A 7,092-nucleotide genomic window follows, 5' to 3' on the forward strand; every position below is an offset into this window, starting at 1 on the left:
GACACCTTGTAAAGTCCATGCCCCAATGAATTGAGTCTGCTCTGAAGGCAAACATGCTTGGAACTCAATAATAAGAAGGTGTTCATAATGGTTTGTACACTCAGTGTATCTGTGCCATTATGGCAATATCCATGTTAAAACAGGCTATTCATCTAGAAATCCTCTCTCTCTATGGTTGCCCCCCTCCGGCCCCAAGATAGCTGTAACAGCAGCCTCGCTCTAGTGGTCCTGACTGCTGGCAGGCTGGAACACACACAACACTGCTGAAAACATAGGGATTTGCGTTGCCCAACCAGTATCTGTGATTAATCATGTCAGTAGGGGAACATTGCTATTACACAGGCCTAGATATCCTCATTGTGGTGTGTGTAAGTGTGCGTGCAAGCTTGTGTCTGATGCAGGACAGATACACACACAGGGGAAAAGAACAAAGTCAGGAGGGCAGATCCTTCTGTAATCAAACTCATTATGCAATCATCATGTCTTGTGATTGCAATGACAGCCGAACAAACAAGGCACCATGGGAACTGAGTTTTTGTTATGACAACGACTGGTAAAGGTTTGTCTAAAATGGAAGAGTAGATGTAAACCACACAGTATCAACCGGTTGGGGCTATTATGGTCAAACAATCAACCTCCCACTGAGTTAGTCACATCTCCAAGGTAGAACATGAAAGTTACCAGGACAAAACTGTTCAGAGGTCATCATCACTAACTGCATTTTTCTATCCTTTTTTGTTTTCTGTTTCAGGATCTCCAGTAAGTACCATTTTCACCACGGTCATTGGGTTTTAGTCGATGTGTATGAGGATAAAGTATGTTTGGTCTGCAGTAACCTGGTGAGCCGTGCTTCAGAAAAGGTAAGTGATTGAACACCTACAGTAGCACATGGGAGGTAACAGTAGGTAAATCGTCAGTTTTTGTTTAGCTTAAAAGTATAGTTCACCCAAATTACAAAATGACATTACACATTGGTTTCCTTAACCTGTAAGCAGTCTATGAACAAGGTATGTGTAATGAACACGAGGGGAGACAGAGAGCTGGTTTCAAGCGCAGGACGCAGTAGGTGTTTATTGCAAAGGACCACAGGAGGAGGCAGGTAGCTGGGTCCAGGGGCAGGCAGAAGGTCATACACAGGGGGTCCAAAAGGCAACAGTACAGGCAGGGAAAAGGCTAGTGACATCGTCCGGGTGATCAGGCAATAGGTAGATAGGCTACAGTACAGGCAGAAAGGTGTCGTTAGTGAGACAGGCAAAAACTATAATTCACAGGAAAACCCAGAGCTCTGAAAGACATGTCACAAAACAAACAATACCTCACAGTGATGGGGTGCAAAGAACTGAACTAAATAGTGTGTGATAATGACATGCAGGTGTGTGTACTTGTCATTAGAATTCAGGCGATTGGGATCTGGAGAGTGAGCTGCGTTCAGGGGATCTACGTGTTTGAGGGTGTGAGTTGGAAGCAGACGTTAGAGTATGACAGCAATCCAGGCATTTTATTTTATTTCCCTGGCAGTTTCCATTTGCTAACATTTTAGTATTTGTGGCACAAATGTTATTTAATACAACCACTTGCATAAAAAATAAAAAAAACATTTTTACGCAATGTGGCTGACGCAACAGATCAGAACGTTTAGCTTAAAATGTTGATAAACTATTAGGCTATTTCTTCACATTATAAGCTCAGCAATGCGCACGTGGTAGTAGGCTATAAGCGCAAATGTTAGCGGAAAACCCCATCATCAAAATTGACTGGAAAATGCAATTATGCATGCAATAAATGTGTGAAATTTGTTTTGATTTAGAATGAACCATTATCATGCACCTGTATCAAAACAGGGGCAGCGGGAAAAAATACATGTAATCTATTCACTTAAATAGCGAATGGAGGACGCTTTTCCCGTGGTTCATTTTCATGCCATCCAGGTAGGCTATACTCCTGTTGTAAAGAGAAGCAATGTACTTAATATTAGGAAAGTTGAGAAATAAATATAGTAGACCTTGCCTATAGAAAGCTGACGAGATCCTCCTCTATTTAGTAGAGGCCATCACTCTGTTTTCTCGCTCAATTGTATAACCTATGCAAATATTGCGCAACATGAGCTCATGGGCTCTCATGGAGTGTTTGATTAGTTTTTGATCACATTTGCATTGATGTCAGAGTGATTAGAAGGACAATAGAGTGCTGAGTCCCAGGCAGTTCGCAGGTTTGGTAGGCTACTAATGACCATCAGCAGCATCAGAGCTTGGAGAAGCCTAATTACCGTGACTAAGCGGTCACGTGGTATTTGACTGCCTTCATGACTCGTGACCGCCGGCGGGGCGGTAACAGCCCTAATGTTAGCAAGGGGAAGCATGTACAGAGAAAAAAGGGTGGGGTTAAGAATTGACCTCTGGAGGACACCATTGTGAATAGGTCCTGGGGGCAATACTGAACCATGCTCACTGATTAACATACATGACCTGAACCAGTTGAGCCGGTCAACAAGGGTGTTATGATCAATAGTAGTGAACGAATTGCTTGAAAAATTTGCTTGAAAACCACTTTTTCAAGCATGTTGGATAAAAAAAGGAAGTTTAAAAAGAGTCTATAATTACTCAGTGGGGAGGGGTCTAGATTGAGCTTTTTAAGGAGAGGTTGGACCAGAGCAGTTTAAATGAGTCTGGAAAAAAAGGCAGAGGTCAGAGAGACAGAATTTTGGGGCCAACAGTAGGCATAACCTATTTTAGCAGTCTAGTAGAGATCCCATCCAAGGGGCAGGAGGATGTCTTCATGTGAGCTACAGTAAGGAGGGACTCAAATTATATTTGCTCAAAGGAGCAAAAGGAAGAAGCTAACTGGGCACAGATGTCAATTCAACATCTATTCCACGTTGGTTCAAAGTAATTTAATATAAACAACATTGATTCAACAAGTGCATGCCTAGTGGGAGTAGACAGTCTCAGAGTAGTTGCCTCAAGTGCCACCTGACCAGAAATGCTGGCATAGGGTTGTAGAGAATCATTTAAACTGTTTGCAGAGATCAGGGGATGCGAGCATGTCACCAACAACACACTCAAATGTCTCCATTCTTAAAGGTCCAATTCTAAGATGACATATGGAATTGTTGTAAGAAGGTCATACAATGTATCATTTAGAATTTTGTTTTTAAAATTTAGGACCCCTTTATGTAATATAAAAAATACAGTGGGGCAAAAAAGTATTTAGTCAGCCACCAATTGTGCAAGTTCTCCCACTTAAAAAGATGAGAGGCCTGTAATTTTCATCATAGGTACATTTCAATTATGACAGACAAAATTAGAAAAAAAATCCAGAAAATCACATTGTAGGAATTTTAATGAATTTATTTGCAAATTATGGTGGAAAATAAGTATTTGGTCAATAACAAACGTTTATCTCAATACTTTGTTATATACCCTTTGTTGGCAATGACAGAGGTCAAATGTTTTCTGTAAGTCTTCACAAGGTTTTCACACACTGTTGCTGGTATTTTGGCCCATTCCTCCATGCAGATCTCCTCTAGAGCAGTGATGTTTTGGGGCTGTTGCTGGGCAACACGGACTTCAACTCCCTCCGAAGATTTTCTATGGGGTTGAGATCTGGAGACTGGCTAGGCCACTCCAGGACCTTGAAATGCTTCTTACGAAGCCACTCCTTCGTTGCCCGGGCGGTGTGTTTGGGATCATTGTCATGCTGAAAGACCCAGCCACGTTTCATCTTCAATGCCCTTGCTGATGTAAGGAGGTTTTCACTCAAAATCTCATGATACATGGCCCCATTTATTCTTTTCTTTACACGGATCAGTCGTCCTGGTCCCTTTGCAGAAAAACAGCCTCAAAGCATGATGTTTCCACCCCCATGCTTCACAGTATGTATGGTGTTCTTTGGATGCAACTCAGCATTTTTTGTCCTCCAAACACGACGAGTTGAGTTTTTACCAAAAAGTTATATTTTGGTTTCATCTGACCATATGACATTCTCCCAATCTTCTTCTGGATCATCCAAATGCTCTCTAGCAAACTTCAGATGGGCCTGGACATGTACTGGCTTAAGCAGGGGGACACGTCTGGCACTGCAGGATTTGAGTCCCTGGCGGAGTAGTGTGTTACTGATGGTAGGCTTTGTTACTTTGGTCCCAGCTCTCTGCAGTTCATTCACTATGTCCCCCCTGTGGTTCTGGGATTTTTGCTCACCGTTCTTGTGATCATTTTGACCCCACGGGGTGAGATCTTGCGTGGAGCCCCAGATCGAGGGTGATTATCAGTGGTCTTGTATGTCTTCCATTTCCTAATAATTGCTCCCACCGTTGATTTCTTCAAACCAAGCTGCTTACCTATTGCAGATTCAGTCTTCCCAGCCTGGTGCAGGTCTACAATTTTGTTTCTGGTGTCCTTTGACAGCTCTTTGGTCTTGGCCATAGTGGAGTTTGGAGTGTGACTGTTTGAGGTTGTGGACAGGTGTCTTTTATACTGATAACAAGTTCAAACAGGTGCCATTAATACAGGTAACGAGTGGAGGACAGAGGAGCCTCTTAAAGAAGTAGTTACAGGTCTGTGAGAGCCAGAAATCTTGCTTGTTTGTAGGTGACCAAATACTTATTTTCCACCATAATTTGCAAATAAATTCATTATTTTCTGTATTTCTTTTGCTAATTTTGTCTGTCATAGTTGAAGTGTACCTGTGGGAGAACTTGCACAATTGGTGGCTGACTAAATGCTTTTTTGCCCCACTGTATATACAGTGTTTGCAAATGGCGTAAGTAGATAAGGCAATAAATAGGCCATAGTAGCGGAGTAATTACAATTTAGCAAATTAACACTGGAGTGATACATGTGCAGATGATGATGTGCAAGTAGAAATATTGGTGTGCAAAATAGCAAAAAAGTAAACAAAAACAATATGGGGATCAGGTAGGTAGATTGGATGGCTATTTACAGATGGGCTATCATTGGCAGCAGAGAACTGGAAGGAAAGGCGGCCAAAGGAGGTGTTGGCTTTGGGGATGACCAGTGATATATACCTGCTGGAGCGCGTGCTGCGGGTGGGTGTTGTTATTGTGATCAGTGAGCTGAGATAAGGCTGAGCTTTACCTAGCAAAGACTTATAGATGACCTGGAGCCAGTGGGTCTGGCAACGAATATGTAGCGAGGGCCAGCCAATGAGAGCATACAGGTCGCAGTGGTGGGTGGTATATGGGGCTTTGGTGACAAAACGGATGACACTGTGATAGACTGCATCCAGTTTGCTGAGTAGAGTGTTGGAGGCTATTTTGTAAATGATATCGCCGAAGTCAAGGATCGGGAGGATAGTCAGTTTTACGAGGGTATGTTTGGCAGCATGAGTGAAGGAGGCTATGTTGCAAAATAGGAAGCCGATTCTAGATTTAATTTTGGATTGGAGATGTTTAATATGAGTCTGGAAGGAGAGTTTACAGTCTAACCAGACACCTAGGTATTGTAGTTGTCCACATATTCTAAGTCAGAACCGTCCAGAGTAGTGATGCTAGTCGGGCGGGTGGGTGCGGGCAGCGATTCGTTGAAAAGCATGCATTTAGTTTTACTAGCGTTTAAGAGCAGTTGGAGGCCACGGAAGAAGTGTTGTATGGCATTGAAGCTCGTTTGGAGGTTTGTTAACACAGTGTCCAATGATGGGCCAGATGTATACAGAATGGTGTCGTCTGCGTAGAGGTGGATCAGGGAATCACCCGCAGCATGTTTTGGTTTAGTTTCCCTGGTACTGTTTCCAAATGCATTTGTGGCATCGTTTAAAAAAACTGCTATAATTGACCTTGTTGAGCTTCACAATCAATCTGAGATACTTTGGATGATTTGGATAAAAAAAATTGTAATATTGGTTCCTTGACTTAATTTGTGATCTATCCCACAACTGTCCCAGACTATGTTTGGAACATTTATTTCTCGCACACAATAGAATCGGTCGACTTTTGTACTATGGGGGGTAGTAGATTTACATAGGCTTGTGCTTTTGCTGTTCGTTAGTCCTCCTCATCTTGTTGGCCGATGAAAAGTAGATGGACAGTTCTTCCAATATCTTCAATATGCACCTCGGAATTGGATAAGGACACGCACAGTTACATCCCCGATGACTATTTTCTCTGGCTCAATGATAAGAAATCAGAGGTTGTTTTATTTGGCCCCCACCTTGCTAGAAACCAGATTGTAAATAACCTTGATCATTTGTCCACCAATGTAAAGCCTATGGCCAGAAACCTTGGTGACTTCTTTGACACTGACCTAAACCTTGAGCTGCATGTAAAGTAGGGTGCCCTGTCCTGAAATTATCATCTAAGAAATATAGATAAAGTCAAGTCTTTAATTTCAGTCAATGATCTGGAGAAAGTTATATATGCTTTTATTTATAGATTACATGTCTCAGAAATCACGCCATCGTGTGCAGTTAGTTGAAAATGCTGCAGGCAAGAAAATGTAACCATATCACAACTATTTTAGCTTCTCTACACTGGCTGGCTGCCAGTCACATTTAGAATATATTTTACAATTGTATGAATCATGTTTAAGGCTAAACTTGGTTTAGCCACGTCCTATATCTCTGATCTTTTATCTCGCTACGAGCCAGGATGCAGCCTGAGATCCTCTGGCAGGGCTACTGTTGACCACTCCAAAGTCTAGGTTGAAAACGGAAGGAGACCAGGCATTTGCCATTAGGGCCCCTAGACTTTTGGGAATGGTCTGCCAGAGATGATCAGGCTTCCAGATTCAGTCCCTTTTTAAAAACTCTCTGCTGAAGACACACTTTTATAAAGATGCTTTTAATATATGCTTTCAATGCATAATCTGAATAAACTATCTTTTTAAAAATCTCATTCCTCCTGTCTGTTTCTTTGTTAGTATTTTCATTTTCTTATTTTATGATGTGAAGCACTTCCTTACTTGTATCATAAACCGCTATACAAATAGAGTTATTATTATGATTATTATTAAGGGCCCAGCATTAAAATGAAAAGTCTGCCATAGTGAGATTGTTTAAAAGCATCCTAATTTTAATCCTAATTCTGACCTTCAGTTCAATTCTCTTATGTAGTGTTCTGTATAATCCTAACAGGGCTCG

Source organism: Oncorhynchus mykiss, chromosome 10 (assembly GCF_057628025.1).
Source record: "Oncorhynchus mykiss isolate SJ-2025 chromosome 10, ASM5762802v1, whole genome shotgun sequence".
Lineage (NCBI taxonomy): Eukaryota > Metazoa > Chordata > Actinopteri > Salmoniformes > Salmonidae > Oncorhynchus > Oncorhynchus mykiss.